This window comes from Lissotriton helveticus, chromosome 8 (assembly GCF_964261635.1).
Source record: "Lissotriton helveticus chromosome 8, aLisHel1.1, whole genome shotgun sequence".
Taxonomy (NCBI): Eukaryota; Metazoa; Chordata; class Amphibia; order Caudata; family Salamandridae; genus Lissotriton; species Lissotriton helveticus.
This window is the reverse complement of record NC_136069.1, coordinates 1,223,417,025-1,223,434,757: the sequence shown is the minus strand read 5'-3', so window position 1 is coordinate 1,223,434,757 and position 17,733 is coordinate 1,223,417,025. Positions and strand designations below refer to the sequence as shown.

At 51.0% G+C, this 17,733-nt stretch overlaps 1 protein-coding gene across 14 annotated transcripts in view; it reads right to left on the bottom strand.

Moving 5' to 3' along the window:
* LOC144773261 (uncharacterized) overlaps positions 1–17,733 on the bottom strand; it is a 7,170,044-nt gene that overhangs the window by 2,079,078 nt on the left and 5,073,233 nt on the right. The window lies entirely within an intron of this gene.

Below are 17,733 nucleotides of genomic sequence, written 5' to 3'. Positions count from 1 at the left end.
CTTGTGCAAGGGTTCGAAGGGAGAACCCATTAAGAAGGTCAGCACAAGATTCAAATCCCAATGAGGAACAACAAAAGGAGTAGGAGGGAACATATTTATGAGACCCCTCAAGAATCTTAAAACCACCGGAGATTTAAAGAGAGAGGGCTGATCCGGCAAACAGAGAAACGCCGATAAGGCCGAAAGATACCCCTTGACCGTGGACACAGCCAAACCTTGCTGCGCCAGAGAAAGAGCAAATTGTAAAATATCAGATAAATGAGCCTTCAAAGGGTCAACATCCCTCTCCCTGCACCAAGAAACAAATTTAGACCACCTATAGGAATAAATGGACTTAGTGGTGTCGCGCCTGGCAGAAAGAATGACATCCACCACATCGTGAGGGAGATAAAAAGAACTCAAGTTGCCCCGTTCAATCTCCAGGCATGAAGGTGTAATGTCTGGAGGTGGGGGTGTAGAACCTGCCCCTCCATCTGAGAGAGGAGGTCTGCCCTGTGAGGGAGACGGAGCGGCGGGTGAGAGGAGAGGTGGAGTAGGTCCGTGTACCACACCCTTCTTGGCCAATCCGGGGCGACCAATATGACTTGGGCCCGGTCTTGACGAATCTTCCTCAGAACCCGAGGAATCAAGGGTATGGGAGGAAACGCGTAAAGGAGTTGATTTCCCCAACTCAACTGAAACGCGTCCCCCAAAGCTCCTTGCAACGGATACTGGAGACTGCAGAATGACGGGCAGTGAGCATTCTCGCGAGTGGCGAATAGATCCACCCGAGGAGTCCCCCACATCCGAAAGATGTCGTGAACAACCTCTGGGTGAAGCCTCCACTCGTGGTCGGCAGAGAACTGCCGACTGAGACTGTCTGCACGAACGTTCAAAACTCCGGCCAGGTGATTTGCCACCAGACAAATCTGATGGTCCTGAACCCAGGACCAGAGACGCAGAGCCTCTCTGCAGAGACACTGCGACCCTACTCCTCCCTGCTTGTTGATGTACCACATCGCGGTCGTGTTGTCCGTCAGGACTTGAACCGAACGACCGCGAAGGGAAGGGAGGAAGGCCTTGAGTGCCAAACGTATCGCCCTCAATTCCAGAAGGTTGATGTGAAACAACCTTTCTTCCAGAGACCAAAAACCTTTGACCTCCAGGTCTCCCAGATGAGCACCCCACCCGAGAGTGGACGCATCCGAAATCACTGTGGCCACTGATGGAGGTAGCTGAAAAGGCTTTCCTTGTGACAGATTGCCTTCCACGCTCCACCAAGACAGATCCGCTGCAGCTTCCCCGGAGATCTTCACTGACTCCCTGAGATCTCCGTTGTGCTGATACCACTGCCTGCGGAGGCACCACTGGAGTGCCCTCATGTGCCAGCGTGCATGACTGACCAACAGAATGCAAGAAGCCATCAGACCGAGCAGACGAAGGACCTTCAGGACCGGAACAACCGCTCCATTGTAGAATAAAGGAATCATCTCCTGAATGTCGTGAATTCTTTGAGGTGGAGGGAATGCACGACATACAGAAGTGTCCAGTACCGCACCTATGAACAGGTTGCGCTGGGAGGGCACCAGGTGAGACTTGGGTACATTTATCGAAAAACCCAACCTGTGTAACAACTGAGTTGTCTCCTGCAGATGATGGAGCACCATCTCCGGCGACTCCGCTTTGATCAGCCAGTCGTCTAGATAAGGGAATACAGGAATCCCCGACCTTCTGAGATGCGCAGCCACCACTGCCATCACCTTGGTGAAGACTCGAGGCGCAGTAGTAAGTCCAAAGGGAAGGACCGCAAACTGGTAGTGTTGCGATCCCACCGTAAAACGGAGATACCTCCTGTGCGACTTCAGGATTGGGATGTGAAAATACGCATCCTGCAAGTCGATCGACACCATCCAGTCTTCTTCCATCAGCGCTAGAAGAACCTGAGCAAGGGTGAGCATTTTGAACTTCTCCTGTTTGAGATAGAGGTTCAAAATCCTGAGATCCAGGATAGGCCGAAGCCTGCCATCCTTCTTGGGAATCAAGAAATACCGGGAGTAGCACCCTTGACCCCTCTCCTGCTCTGGAACCACCTCTATCGCACCCTTTCGAAACAGTGCCAGGACTTCCTCCTGCAGGAGAAGCAGGTGGTCCTCCGAACAATAACCTTGGCAAGGAGGGTAATTGGGAGGGAATTCCTGAAAAGGAAGTGCATACCCATTCTCTACGAGATTGAGAACCCAAAGATCTGATGTAACCGATTCCCAATCTCGTAGAAAATGAGTAAGCCGACCCCCCACTGGCCCTACATGATCCAGAATGGTGGATCTAGGGCTGCTTTGCTGATGCGGGTGGGGGTTGGGCATTATTGGAGGAAGTGGAGGAAGAAGAGACTTGACGTCCACGTCCACGACCCCTCTGTTTACCTCTATAGGATCTATATAGAGGGTTTTGCTGCTGTTGCTGTTGTTGTTGTTGGCCCTGCTTGAAGGGACGAAAAGAAGATCTGCCAAATCCTTTGAACTTTTTAGTCGTCGATCCTCTCATCTGCAGACCCAAAGATCTAGCGGTGGCACGGCTGTCCTTAAACCTTTCCAAGGCTACATCAGCCTTCTTACCGAAAAGGCCAGTTCCATCAAAGGGTAAGTCCAGCAATGTAGATTGCACATCCGCAGAGAAATCTGAAGACTTTAGCCATGCGGCTCTCCTGGTCGCAATGGATGAACCCATAATTCTAGCAACAGAATCCACAGTGTCCATACCGCTTTGAATGACCATGCGGGCAGCAGCCTGAGTGTCAGAGACAACCTCATTAAAATTCTTCTTATCATCCTCAGGAAGTTTTGATGATAATTGCTTCACTGAGTCCATTAGGGCATGCACGTATCTACCTAAAAGGCAAGTAGCATTTGATGATTTAAGAGCCATGCTCCCAGAAGAGAAAGTCTTCTTCGCAGACAGATCCAATTTTTTAGACTCTTTGTCAGCTGGCACTTGAGGGAAGGAGCCAGCAGCCCTATTAGAGCAAGCCGCCTGAACCACAAGACTTTCCGGAGATGGATGCGTAGAAAGAAATGCAGGGTCATCAGGAGCCACCCTATAGCGTCTTGCAATAACTCTTGAAACTGCAGGAGCAGATAAGGGCTTCTTCCAAATCTCCTTTATTGGATCCGTCAAGGCATCAGTAAATGGCAGTGTAGGTTCCACAATTGAAGAAGGAGAATGTAAGACTTCAGTGAGGATGTTGGGTTTGTACTCCACTGTGGGCAGCTTTAAATTAAGAAGGTCAGCAGCCTTCCTAATGACCACGTGATAGGGTGCCACGTCTCTAGATGGAGCATCAGAAGCTGAAGGCAGAACCCACTCAGGAGAGAGTTCTAGACCACTAGCATCCCGAAGTTCATCGAAATCATCGTCATGATCAGGAAGCTCGCCTTCTTCCACATCAGAACTCTCATCATCTTTTTGTTCCAGAAGGCGCTGAGCTCTTCGCCTCGACCACTCCAATCGAATCGACGTCGACGGATCCGGTAACGACTCCGACGGAGCCGGTTCCGACGTCGATCGAGGAATCGGAGCAGGACGAGAGTCATGAACAGGTGTGGTACCTCGATCTCGACTGCGAGGTCGATCCGGAGCCGGCGAAGCCGCATGCGGAGTCGAAGACCTCGGTGGAGCCGTACCGAGCCATGGTGGAAGAGGCGCCGGCATGAATGGCATAAACGGAGCTGGGGCATATGACTGAGGAATACCCAGATTGTATGATAATGGACCCATGGGACCAACAGGTGCTCCAGTGGGGTACATTGCCCTGGAATATACTCCGAACATTGCATTTAAAACATGCGAGGGATCCTGTCCAGGACCAGGAAAGGGAGGGTACAGACCTACCGGATCCAATGGAGGTCGCCCCGACACACCCTCACTCTGACCTTCCGGATCCGCAGGAGTCTCCGCTGGAGTCGGTTCTTGAGGAATCACTTCTTCTTCCTCTTCATGTTCCGAGGACATCGGATCCGGATCCGGCTCCGGTTCTGGCTCCGGGGCCGGAGAACCTTCTTTCGATAAAGCAGGAGAAGGAGAGATAAAGTCTTTACGATGTTTATGAGACCTTCTCTTCGAGTCAGAGGATTCCTTCTCTGAATGATGTTTCGAACTGTGCTTCCTCCTCTTATGCTTTCTCCTCGAGGAGCTCGAAGCGTGACCGGAAGCCGATTTAGATCTAGACCTCGATCTTTCCCTGGATTTCGATTTCTCTTTAGATCTCGTATCCTCACCAGATCTCGAACCCACTCGGGATCTCGACGCCGACACCGACTTCGATCGAGACCTTTGCTTCGACTTCGACCTCCGTGACGTCGATCTTGAATAACGTCCAGAATCCTGTTTTACCTTAGCTAAAAGTAATTTAGCTTCACGTTCTCGAAGTGCCTTCGGATTCATCTTAAAACAGGAATTGCAGTTCTTGACGTCGTGACTCGAACCAAGACACCACAAACAGTCCTTATGTGGGTCAGTGATGGACATCGTGCGTGCACAAGACCTACACGGCTTAAAGCCTGTTTTCCTCGACGACATCTTCGGAGAAGAATCAAGTCGTAAGAGAGAAACAGTGTCTATTAATAAACAGAAAGATACTAAGTATCGCAGTAAGATCCCGAAAACCGTTAGCGTCGAAGACGCGGAAAAAAGGGAACTGACGTCATCACGCCGGCGTGGGCCTGATATAGGGTCGGTGACGTCAGACGGAGTCGCGCGCGATGCCGTGCTCCTGTGACGTCGCCCACGTCGGCGTACTACGAAGAAAATTTCCGAACGTTGCTGGCGCAAGGGGGATATTCACAAGGTGAGGAATCCACACGGCAGATGTATCTATCAGAAGCCCTTTTTTTAGATCCAAAAAGGCGTAGGCGAGGCGGAAACATCCAAAAGACGGCACAAGAGTCGAGCATAACAAAAACTGTCAGACATCCAATAATAAAAGTGCTAAATTAAATATATATGTAGATATTTAAAGATATATAGATATATATGATAAAGATGAAAATACATATTTCAGTCTAGTTGTATTTGATTTCAAATGACTGCATATGTGTGGCTATGGGGATCAATGTTGTGCTGGGCATTATTACGGCTTGTTCAATTATCTATTATTATGGAGTGTCATTTTGCATGTGTGTGTTATCTTGTTATGTCACATGCTAATATGTTTACTTATTGCTAAATTGTGATACTAATGCATGGACATTCAGATTCTCTTCTGTTGCCATGATACGTTTTGCTACCATATATAATTTTTAGCATGCTATTTGACACTGCTATATGACGCTCATTTGCACTTCTGAATAGTACAGAGATTGCTCCCTCATCCTGTAAAGCGTGAGGGATGCCAACCTGTACTTTTCTATGATTGCTGAGAGAAAAATGTGCACAGAATCGCACAGAGCCAAAAGTAAAACGTTGAATCATCATCGTGCATAGCCACAAATACAATGTATAATCGTCATCGCGCAGAGTTCAACGCTCAATCATCATTTATAGCCAAAAGTACAGTGCTTAATCCTTTTCACGCATAGCCAAAAGTACGATGCTTAATCCTCTTCATGCATAGCCAAAAGTCCAGTGCTTAATTAATCCTCATCGTGCATAGACAAAAGTACAATGCTCAATCCTCATTGTGCATAGCCAAAAGTACAATGTTCAATCATCTCATCCATCCACCCATCATGCACCCATCCATCCACCCACCCATCCATCATGCCCATCCATCAATCATGAATCCATCCACAATTTTATCCACCCATCCTTCCTCCCATCATGCATCCATCCACAATTTTATCCATCCATCCATCCATCATGCATCCATACACAATTATAGCCATCCATCCACCCAACATGCATCCATCCACATTTTTATCCATCCACCCATCATGCATCCATCCACACTTTTATCCATCCATCCACCCATCATGCATCCATCCTCACTTTTATCCATCCACCCATCCATCCTCCCATCATGCATCCATCCACAATTGTATCCATCCATCCACAATTGTATCCATCCATCATGCATCCATCCACACTTTTATCCATCCATCCACCCACCCATCATGCATTCATCCACACTTGTATCCATCCATCCACCCATCATGCATCCATGCTCACTTTTATCCATCCATCCACCCATCATGCATCCATCCACACTTTTATCCATCCACCCATCATGCATCCATCCACACTTTTATCCATCCATCATGCATCTATGCATAGTTGTATCCATCCATCCATCCATCTATCATGCTCCTATGCACAATTTTATCCATCCATCCACAATTGTATCCATCCATCCACCCATCCATCATGCATCCATCACAATTTTAGTCATCCATCCATCCATTCATCAGCCATCCACCCATCATGCATCGCATATAATTAACCATAGGTAGAGTGTGTACTTGGTAATTCTGTGCCGCACCGTAAATGTAAATGAAATCAACATCTTGTGCAGGCATCTGACATCACCTTGCATTGTCATGTCATCTTGTGCAAATGGTAGTGAACCATAGCTCGAGTGTGTTCATTATAGTGCCCGCCTTCTGTCACTTCATAATCCGTCATCTAGTGTGTTCAGGTCATCTTGCATATGTCATGTTGTGCACGCATCTGTCATAACCCATCATAAACCATAGTTCGAGTGTGTTCATTATAGTGACCGCCTTCTGTCACTTCATAATCCGTCATCTTGCAAATAAAAGCGCATATTGTGCACACATCTGTCATAACACGCATCAGTCATTGTAGTGTGTTCAGGTCATCTTGCACTTGCACCGCTGTCCTGTCGTTGCATTGCGTTGTCATCGCTAGCGATGTAACTGCTAGCGATGTAAATGTCAATGCGCAGTTGTAGCATGCGTTATGAAAGCATGCAATGTAAAGCCGCCTGCGATGTGAAAGTCGCGTTGCGATGGCAGCGCGTGAAAACACCGTCGTTGTAACGGGTGTTTCCCTAGAAACCATACCATGCTTTTCCAGTATTATTTTATAATACTCCTCTTGCTGTACGCATTATACTTTACAGCCAGTATTGCGACTGTAGCAGTTAATTTCTTCTGCATGAGAAAGAAGACTGTTCAATAAATACTTTTATTGAAAACGCCCGTCTCTCTATTTCTCTACACCTCTGGTGAAACGAAGCATGCACGAATGACTGAGTAAACTATCTATCTATTGTTTCCACGACTCTGAAGATACGTTTTATCTTAGGGAAACAAAGTTGTCATGTTTATGCGGTTGTCAGAAACTAAATCCCTTCTTGTGAATTCGAGAAAGTTTCTAGTGACCTCTGAGCTAGCTGCCACTCACAATTAAGTTTAATATATTCGATAGAGACCTAGTAGACATAAGTCCTACGTTACATCTATATGATATATTATTTCAATGCGCAGAGCCTATATAGGAACTACACTACACCCCAACAACACCAACAGGGGGATCCCCTAAAAGAACCAAGGGTCAAGACCCAGCCAGGGGACCTCAACCCCATGGACTGTAAGAGTCAGAAGTGCAAGCAACACAAGGAAGCAGGGCACAAACGAACCCTACTTTGGAGACCAAATGCATGGGCACCTAAGCACCCAGGCATTCGTCACCCAATCACCAGAAAGAAAGAATGGAGCAACAACAACAACAACTAGGCGAGCATCCTACTAGGGAGGGAGTAAGAAAAAGGCACTCACAGAGGAACGCCATCCTGAAGCAGGCGCATGCATAAGACCGCGAACGGTCCTCCCAGAAACAGGAGGAAGGTTGGGTTGTGAAGGAATCTGCATCTAGAATCGTCTCTACCAGGTACATCGTTAACGAAGATAAGTAACTCGTACATCTGATAGAGACTACTAGTCGCAGATTCCTTAACGTAGAATAGATACCTTAGCCATACCCAAAGGGGTGGAGGGTCTGCAAGAAGACCTCTCCAGCTCAGACGAGCACAAGACCCCCAGCAGGGGACCAGTCACGGGGACAGGGAAAAATAGCCCCGTCCAAGCAACAGCGGATGACTGATTTAGGCTTAAGGTGCTGACAGGCGTCGCAACTCTCCGAGTTGTGGTACTCACCCAGGCACCACATGCAAATCGGGTGAGGGTCGGTCACCAACATGGGATGTGCACAATAGGTACACGTCTTGAAGCCCAAAAGGCATTTGCACAATGTTCCACTGAACGCCAAGCGTGAAAAGGGATAGGGGCCTGAAAACAGGCCAGGACACAATCCGGATCCGCATTGCACGCGGAAAAGAGAAAAAACTGATGTAGGTGCGCCGGGGTGGCACTTATGTATCCTCGCTGATGTCACAAACGCGGACGACGTCAGGGCGGAATCACGTGGTGCTGTCCCCCCGGCGCGCAGGGATGCTGTGGCAGAAAAGTTTTCTGGATCCAGTCTCACGCCTGGGGATAATTCTACGTTAAGGAATCTGTGGCTAGTAGTCTCTATCAGATTGTTGACGTACCACATCGTGGTAGTGTTGTCCATCAGGACCTGAACCGACTGGCGGCGAAGGGAAGGAAGGAAAGCCTTTACTGCCAAACGTATCGCCCACAATTCCAACAGGCTGATATGAAGCAACCTTTCCTCTGGAGACCAAAGACCTTTGACCTCCAGATCCCACATATGAGCACCCCACCCTAGAGTGGAGGCATACGTGATCACTGTGGCCACCGGCGGAAGGCTGAAAGGGCTTTCTTTGAGACAGTTTGCCTTGCACACTCCACCAAGTCAGCTCTGCTGCAGCTTCTCTGGAGATTCTGATCTTCTCCCCGAGATCTCCGTTGTGCTGATACCACTGCCTGCGGAGGCACCACTGGAGTGCCCTCATGTGCCAGCGTGCATAATTGACCAACAGAATGCAAGAAGCAAACAGACCGAGCAGGCAAAGAACCTTCAGGACTGGAACAACCGCTCCATCGTGAAATAAAGGAATAATTTCTTGAATGTCAAGTATCCTCTGCGGAGGAGGATAAGCTCGACACACAGAAGTGTCCAGTATTAACCCTATGAACAGACTGCACTGAGTAGGCACCAGGTGAGATTTGGGTACATTTACAGAGAAACACAATTTGAGCAACAGATGAGCAGTTACTTGCAAATGGCGCAAAACCAACTTCGGAGACTCCGCTTTGAGCAGCCTGTCGTCCAGGTAGGGGAAAACAGGAACCCCCAACCTTCTGAGATGAGCCACTACCGCTGCCATCACCTTTGTAAAGACTCGAGGAGCGGAATTAAGACCAAACGGAAGAACCGCAAACTGGTAGTGCTGTGATCCTGCCGTGAACCAGAGATACTTCCAATGCAACTTCAGGAGGGGAAGATGAAAATACGCATCCTGTAGATCGATGGACACCATCCACTCTTCCTGTTGCTGGCGCAGGGGTTATTTAAAAGGTGAGGAATCCACAGGCAGAAGTATCCATCAGAAGCATTTTTATCAAGGCCATCGGAATTATGTGTATCCTGCATAATTATCCATTTATCGTACTTGTCATATAAACTACCATCGCTGAATAATTTGCTGATTTCGGCAAAAAATGTACTAGCTCAAGTAAGTCAAAACTTACAAAAAAGCACCACATTTGTTAAAGCTCTCTACGTAAAAATTACAAAATAATACTACTTTAACAGAATGACCGGCATTGTGCAGAATAACTTGCTCTGTCTTGACGCAGAACGGAGTGAAACATTCCGCATAATCAGACTTCCACTCCAACATAACTCTAGTGGCCCTGACTATTAAGTCTAACAATCAATAAGATTATTTTTTTTAATTTGTGTCGTTTTCATCCAACATTATATGCTTCCATGTTTACAAGACTACAGCAGAGTATCCGATAGATGCCAGGAATGAGAAACAGCAAAACTGCACCTAACTCCAGCCACTAAGTTGGTCCCCTCCAAGTCCCCCTCCCTCCTCTCGCCTCCACCCCACGCAGAAATATCTCTGGCAGAGACGTATTAACGCATGGGCAAAGTGGGCTCTGGCCCAGTGCCCCATCCTTTCAAGTGGCCCCTTACAAAGCCAGTTCTTTTCTGCAGAATCTTGCCCCGATTACTTTGACTAATTTTTCAACAAATTCTTTTAAATACAGTTTACCTTTAATTTATTTTTAATGTGGGTGATGTGTGAGAGTCTATTATGGGTATTTTGCAGACAAATGTCGTGTGTAGGTTTCATCAAACATCCATGAATATCTTTCTGTTAGATCAAAACCAGACCCCATGTATGAGAAATTGGAGGGGGTCTCAGGAGATTATTTCCAGTAATATTAGTGAGCTGCTACTGTTTTACAATATTGAAAACACACATCACTGTACCTGAATTTTAGAAATAAACACATTTAGAATTTGGATGAGTGAGTCTGTGTATTTTCAGTGACCTGGCCAAAGATGGCATAACAGAGCTGAAACAGGATCAGAAATTCAAAACTGTTCTAAACCGGGGCCCCCAGGGGGGAGTGGCCAAGATGGCGGCGTGATCAGACGTGCTTTCCCGGAGCTCCCGCCGACGGCGATTATCAGCATCGGCCCTCGGCCGTTATCGCTTCGGCCGTTATCGCTTCGGTCGGTGTCCAGCGGGGTTGACCCTGACATCGGGGAGCACTGGAAGTGTCCAGTTGGTGCGTTGGACGAGTTGGTGGTCTGAGGAGGCCGGGAGCCAGCGGCCGGGTGAGAGCTGTGGCGGCTGCCCCGGAGCGCAGCGGCGCGACTGTGAGGGGAGACCGGTGGGGAACTGCCCTGGCGGGCGCAGCAATCCAACGGAGACACCGAAGGTGGATGGTGGCAGCCTGCGGCCGGACCACAGAGTAGGGGTCGGAGCGCTGGGCCGCGAAGGTGCTGACGGACGCGGCGCGCACACGGCCCACCATTTTAGTGGACTCTGATGGCCTGTGTTTGCCGAACGGCGGAGAGAGGCCGGCAGACGTAACACAGTGCACCGCCATTTTGTGGAGGGCTCCGGGCATCCAGACAGAGGTAGCCCCTGGAGGGGTGCATGGTTGAGGGTCCCGGTTGCTTCGGTGGGAGGAATCGACCCGCGCGTGGGCCGTGTAGAGGGGCCTCCAGTGGTGGCCGGGGTGGGCTGGACCCCACCGCCCGCCACGGGCGCTACAGCTGGAGGCGTGGAGACAGATAGATGAAGGGGGACCTGAAGCGCGCGACGGCTGGGGCCCGGCCCTGTCCTCATGGTCCTGATCCAGGGGCTTCTGAGGGAGTGGAGAGGGTGCCTGCCCACGCAGTCTAATTTAGCCCCGCGGACCTGAGACTGGGGCATTGGGACTGGCCCCGGGAGTTCCTTGGCGGACCCCTGAGACACCGGACATTCACTGCAGGTGACGGGACCTGGCAGTCGGACTTATCTGGAACAACGCTGCCCTCTCCCAGAGTACGCCGACGGCGACCGTGGGTTCCGGAGGGCCGCCCTTGCTGCTGACAGGGATGCAGGGGACTCGAGGGAGGCCGATCTGCTGTGTGTACACAGAGGTGATCGGTCCATGATGTCTGCGCCCAAAACCCGGAAGGAGAGGTCGGACAATGACCTGTTCACGCCGGCCCCGGGGAGACCCCCGGCCAAGGATGTGGCGTCTGGCTCACCCAGGGCCGCGGCGGAGTTGTCATCGGGCAAGGATGTGATCACGAAGGACTTTTGGAGTCCCTCTTCTCCGCCCTGCGCGAGGACATTCAAGCCCTGAAGAAAGAATTCACAGACGAGATAAAGGAAGTTCGGAGAGATGTGGATGGCATCGGGGAGAGAGTGGCGGACCTCGAAACTAAAAGCGACGCCAGGGATCTGGAGATGGAGGGGCTGCATCAAGAGCTGGGTCGCATGCATGACCAACATGTAGACCTCCAGGCCCATCTGGAAGACCTCGAAAACCGCTCTCGGCGACATAATGTCCGCATTCGGGGTGTGACGCTGACGGAGGACACCAAGGATCTCCTAGCTTTTACCAATGGTCTCTTCAATCACATCTTGGGACGCACCCCGGAGGATGAGATCCGTATAGACCGAGTGCATAGTGTAGGCCTGCCACGTTCCTCTAGAGCTCCTCCGCCCGACATTCTGGCGTGTGTACAGGACTTCCGCACAAAAGAGGAGATTTTGCAAAAGGCCAGACATATGCACCCTCTTTCCTACAAAGGGCAGGATCCGGTCCTGTATCAAGACTTGTCCGCAGTGACTTTGCAAAAGCGACGACTCTTCCGGCCAGTCACGACCTTCCTCCAGCAGCACAAAATTCCCTACAGCTGGGGGCACCCCTTCCGCCTCATGTTCAAGAAGGATTGCAAACTGTTTCAGCTGAGATCCCTGACGGAGGCGTGCAGGTTGTTGGGCATCGACCCACCGAAGAAAACGGATGGAGAAGAAGACGCCCTGCCGGACAGAGATGATGGCAGGCCCAATGGCAACAGCAACGCAGACGTCGCCGAATTCGCAGGCCTCCGGCAGCGGCGATAGAGGAGGGGCAACGAGCGGCAGTGGCGGCGGTGTCGGCCAACCCGGAGGTGACCCAACCTAGCTGAAGGCCGCCTATGGACCTGCGCTGAGTGGGCATAGCGGGCGGTTAGGACCCTGCTGTTGGCGGGAGTCCGGGATTTGGGAATGTGTGCAGCTGATCTATCCTGAGGTGACATTTTACCATTTGTCTTTCGACGATGGACATTGACTTGGTTTTCTGGAGGGGGGAGGGTTGTAATTGTTTTCTTTCATGGTTGGGAAGGTGGTTTTGTTGAAATGGGGGGTTCCGGATCCGAGTATGGCTGGGGATTGCCGAGAGTGTCAGCATGAGAGAGTTTGGTGCGCCACCGGGGCTGGGGGGGTCACGGGTGGTCGGGACAACAGCGATACAGATTGTGGTTGATGTGTACTCCCATGATTGGTGTTTCGAGGTGTGTGTGGGGGATGCTTTCTTATGCCTGCGACTGAGTTGAGGGTCCTCACGCTGAATGTACGCGGGCTGAATAACCCCGTAAAATGGCGGACGGTGTTGTGTCTGCTAGAGAACTCCAAAGCCGATATTTGTCTTCTCCAAGAGACGCACCTGCTATCTAAAGATTGTCACAGGCTCAAGTCCCGTCACTTTCCAACACAATTTTTCTCCTCCGCACCCACAAAGACAGCAGGAGTGGCAATCTTGGTGTCCCAGCAATTTAAGGGAAGGCTGCTGCATCGGGGTACCGAGCTTAAGGGGCGCCTCCTGTCCGGCAGATTCTCCCTGGGCAGTGACACCTTCACTATAATTTCAGTTTATGCACCAAATGAGGGGCAGGAGCAGTTCTTTCACCGAATGCTTAATGAGGCAGCAGCGGCACCTGACAGGCACGTCCTGGTGGGAGGGGACCTAAATCTAGTCTTTGGCAATCTCCTTGACAGATCAGCGAGCGGTCCACGCAAGCGGGCACCCTTTCAGAGGAGGGAAGGAGCAGACTGACAGAGTTAGGACTGATGGACTTGTTGCGATCCTTCCACCCGGGCGACCGGGACTACACATACTACTCCAATGCCCACAAAACCTACGCGCGCCTAGATTACTTTTTAGCATCTGCCTCGCTGCGAGCGCTAGTGTCTAGTGTGGACATAGGGGCAGCAGCGCTCTCTGATCACGCACCTCTCACTGTAGTGTTTTCCTTCCCGCCTGCCGGGCGCAACGCGCGCTGCTGGAGACTGCGCGATACTTTACTGCATAGACAAGAGGTCGTAGCCAAAATTACAGGAGCTATATCTGACTACCTGGCGCACAATCATCCATCGGACACTTCCCATGCGACTCACTAGGCGGCGCTCAAATCGGTTTTGCGGGTCGAATTCATAGTCATCGCGACGGCAAAAAATGCGGAGAGGGCCCGTAAGAGGGAAGAGCTCTCTTCCCATACGAAAGAATTGGAGCAGATACATCAAAGGACAGGGGCGCCGTGAATATGGAGACAGCTGCGAGTAGCGCGTAAACAGTTGGCAGCTTTGGAACAGGATAGGGCGGAATACGCGGCATTGCGGGTGCGACACGCGTATTATACAGGGGGTGATAGATGCGGGAGGCTGCTGGGGCGTGCTCTCTGTGGGCAGCAACAACGGCACACAGTGCAAGAGATCCACACACAGCGAGGGGATTTGGTGACCGAAGATGGTGCCATAGCGAAAGCCTTTAGTGATTTTTACACTTCATTATACGAGGGGGCTCACCTGGACCCTGCGGATAGCATGGCTTTTTTGGATTCGGTGTCCCTTCCGACCTTATTGGGGGAGCAGTCGAAGCTCCTAGAGAGAGCAAACCGCCCTGAAGAGGTTATATCGGCGATTGCGCGCCTCAAACTCGCTAAGGCGCCTGGGCCGGATGGCTTCACCGCCATCTTTTATAAAACCTTTTGTCCCCAGGTTGCCCCGTTACTGACCGCCCTTTTTAACTCCTTTTCCGATCCCGGTGCCATCCCGGGGGATCTGATGGGTGCCATGATTTCAGTTATCCCCAAACCGGGGAAAGACCGAACACGATGTGGTGCCTACCGGCCAATATCGCTGCTTAACGTGGATCTTAAGCTTTACACTAGCATATTAGCAAAGCGCTTAGGTCCATTCATGCAAGGCCTGATTGACCCGGATCAAGCCGGCTTTATCCCGGAGCGACAAACGGTCGATAATACGAAAAGGGCGCTCCACCTGGTGGAGCGAACCTCTAGGTTGCCAGGCGAATTCATGATGTTGTTGATCGACGCGGAGAAGGCCTTCGACTGTGTCCATTGGCCGTGCTTGGAGCAGGTGCTCATCAGGGCAGGGTTGGGAGTGAAATTTCGCACATGGGTTCTGAATTGCTACACCTTCCCGACAGCGTCGGTACGAGGAAATGGCTGCTCGTCACCCACGTTCCCCATTGAGCGCAGAACCCGGCAGGGGTGTCCGCTTTCTCCCCTGCTCTTCGCGCTGTATATGGAACCCTTGGCTCAGGCCGTGCGTGCGGACTCCATGGTTCGAGGGATTAAATTCGGGGCATATACCCATGCGATCAGCTTATACACCGATGATGTCCTCCTCTCCTTCGCCTCCCCTGCGACATCACTACCAGCCGGGGTGGCAATCCTGGACGCGTTTGCAAAGGCTTCCGGCTTTAAAGTTAACATGGCAAAATCTGTAGCCCTCGATCTCTCCTTGGAGGCGCATACACGCGCCTTGCTGGAAGCGCGATTCCCTTTCCGCTGGGCGGACGGTGCAGTCCCATATCTGGGCATACAGCTGGCAGCCACGCTGCTGGAAACAGTGCGTATTAACTATGCCAACCTCAGTCGCACTATTCGTACGGAGGTCGGGCGGTGGCGTCATCTTCTGCTCTCCTGGCTGGGTCGAGTGGCGGCTGTGAAGATGACGATCCTCCCGCAGATTTTGTATATCTTCTGGGCTATCCCGCTTCGCCCTCCTGAGGGATGGATCCGTCGCACACAATCGGTGCTGGCGCAGTTTGTCTGGAACGGGAAACGGCCCAGGCTTAAGCTGAGATTGGCGATGCTTCCTCCGGAGGGAGGGGGTCTGGGCCTGCCGGATTTACAACTCTATTACCAGGCTACCCAACTCCTGACCCTTGTGGAATGGAGTAAATGGGAATCGGAACGGCATTGGCTGTTCCAGGATCAGGCGGTAGCGCGACGTCCGCTACAAGAGGTGCCCTTCCTGCGTCGCCATCATCGGCCCCCAAACTTATATGCCTTGTTTATCACAAGGGTCCCGCTTGAAGTATGGGATCGAACTTGTACCCTGCACGACTTGACGACCTTTCCGTCCCCCCTTACACCTTTGTTAGAAAACCCAGATTTTGGCCTGGGCAGGGATGTGCGGGCATTTGCACGGTGGCGCCCAGCAGGTTGCCGGTGCCTCTTTCATGTGTACTCAGGTGAAGGAGTGATGCCTTTCGAAGAATTCCAGAAGACCTATGGCTTACCGTAAACTGAACGTCTTAGGTATCTTCAGGTCTGACATTGGGCGCTGCACCCCCAGGTCCGTGAGGACGCAACGCGCAAGCTTAGCAAATACGAATACTGGCTTCTTACACGCACTACAGACAAACGACTCATCTCTGACATCTATCGACTCCTCTTGGACAGATACTTGCGCGTTTATAATGCAGGTCGAGCAAGGTGGGACAGAGAATTAGGGCGGACCCTGAGCAATAAGGAATGGGATGACATCTATTATCGCGCTCGACACTCGGCCTACCACATGGGGTTGACGGACACACTTACCAAACTAGTAACCTACTGGTATTATACACCGGAACGCTTACATGAGATGGACCGTGTCAGGGTTGCTTCCTGCTGGAGGGGTTGTGGGGAGAGAGGCACGCTGACACACCTTCTGTGGGACTGTAGACACATACAGGGCTACTGGAAATCGATCCTGGACGAGATGGACACCCATTTTGAAACGGAGATCCCACGATTCCCGGCATATGTCCTGCTGGGGCTTCCCAACGCCCTTACCTTTCCGTTGAGGGCTCACAGGGGTCGCTTGATTGTGATAGCGCTAGGCTCCGCTGTTCAGGCCCTGTTGGCCTTGTGGCGCACCGCACAGGTCCCCACCTTCCAGAATTGGTTGTGGCGGCTCTGGTCTGTCTTGGGTATGGAGAAACTATCCCTGGTGAGGGCAGGGGAGGGTGTGAAATATGCAGAGCTGTGGCAGCCCTTTCTGTCCCTGCTGGCCACCGAATTTCGAGAGGTGACTTGCCCTAGGTACTTAAGATTGCTCCGATTATCACATGTGAATGACGGAACTGTGTAGAGGTATGAGGTGGTATGCATGGTGTGGGAGGCTAGATCCGGAACGAAGGAGGGGGGTGGGGAGGTTGGGGAGTGGTTTTGGGGGGGCGGGTGGAAGTTTAGGATGTTTCTTATTGTGGCTCTAGCAGGATTGGGTGGACTCTGCTGGTTCAGCGCGCAGCTAATGAGGGCTGTCGGACAAGGTGCATCTATCATTTGGTGGAGTCCTGCCGATATTGCTTTGGTACTGGGCAATTTATCATCTGTACTGTACCTTGATATTTTTCTGCTTAATGTAAGAGCCTTTATTCCTGCAATAAAAAGATTTAATACTAAACAGGGGCCCCCAAAATCCTTTTGACCCTGGGCCCCCAAATTCCATAAGATGTCCCTGATCACTCGGTTAACGCACCTACTTACAGAGAGCCCTCTAAATGCACATCCCAGGCCTGTAACTCTGACGGCCCTACCCCCATCCTTTTTCCGAGCCTGGCGAACTCTGACTGAAGAGAAACAATGTAACTTGTTACTTTGTTTCTCTTCAATCGTGGGTCCGCGCAGGAGCTCAGAGCAGAATGCACACACATCTGCTTTAGAGAGTGAGAAACACAGCTCTCTGCCAATGAGCTGAGGGGGACCCTTCTCCTACTGAAGACTGGGGCCCCCCCGCACTGGGGGGTTTCTGGGGTGTTTGTTAGGCCCCTGGTCCGGAGCCATGGCAGTAAGACGTCCTCATCGACGTGGAAGAGCTGTAGGGAAAAGTTTCTGGGAAATGATGGCGCATTGGAATATACAATAGGTGAGGAATCCACAGGTAGATGTAGCTACAAGTAAACATGGTGTGATCCCACAAGTGGAACAGAATGAAGTGAAGAACGAAAAATGAAACCATTTCCACAAGGTACACAGTTGTAAATGTTTAACTGCCTCATGCTCATATGATTGTAGGCAAAGAAATACATAGCTTAT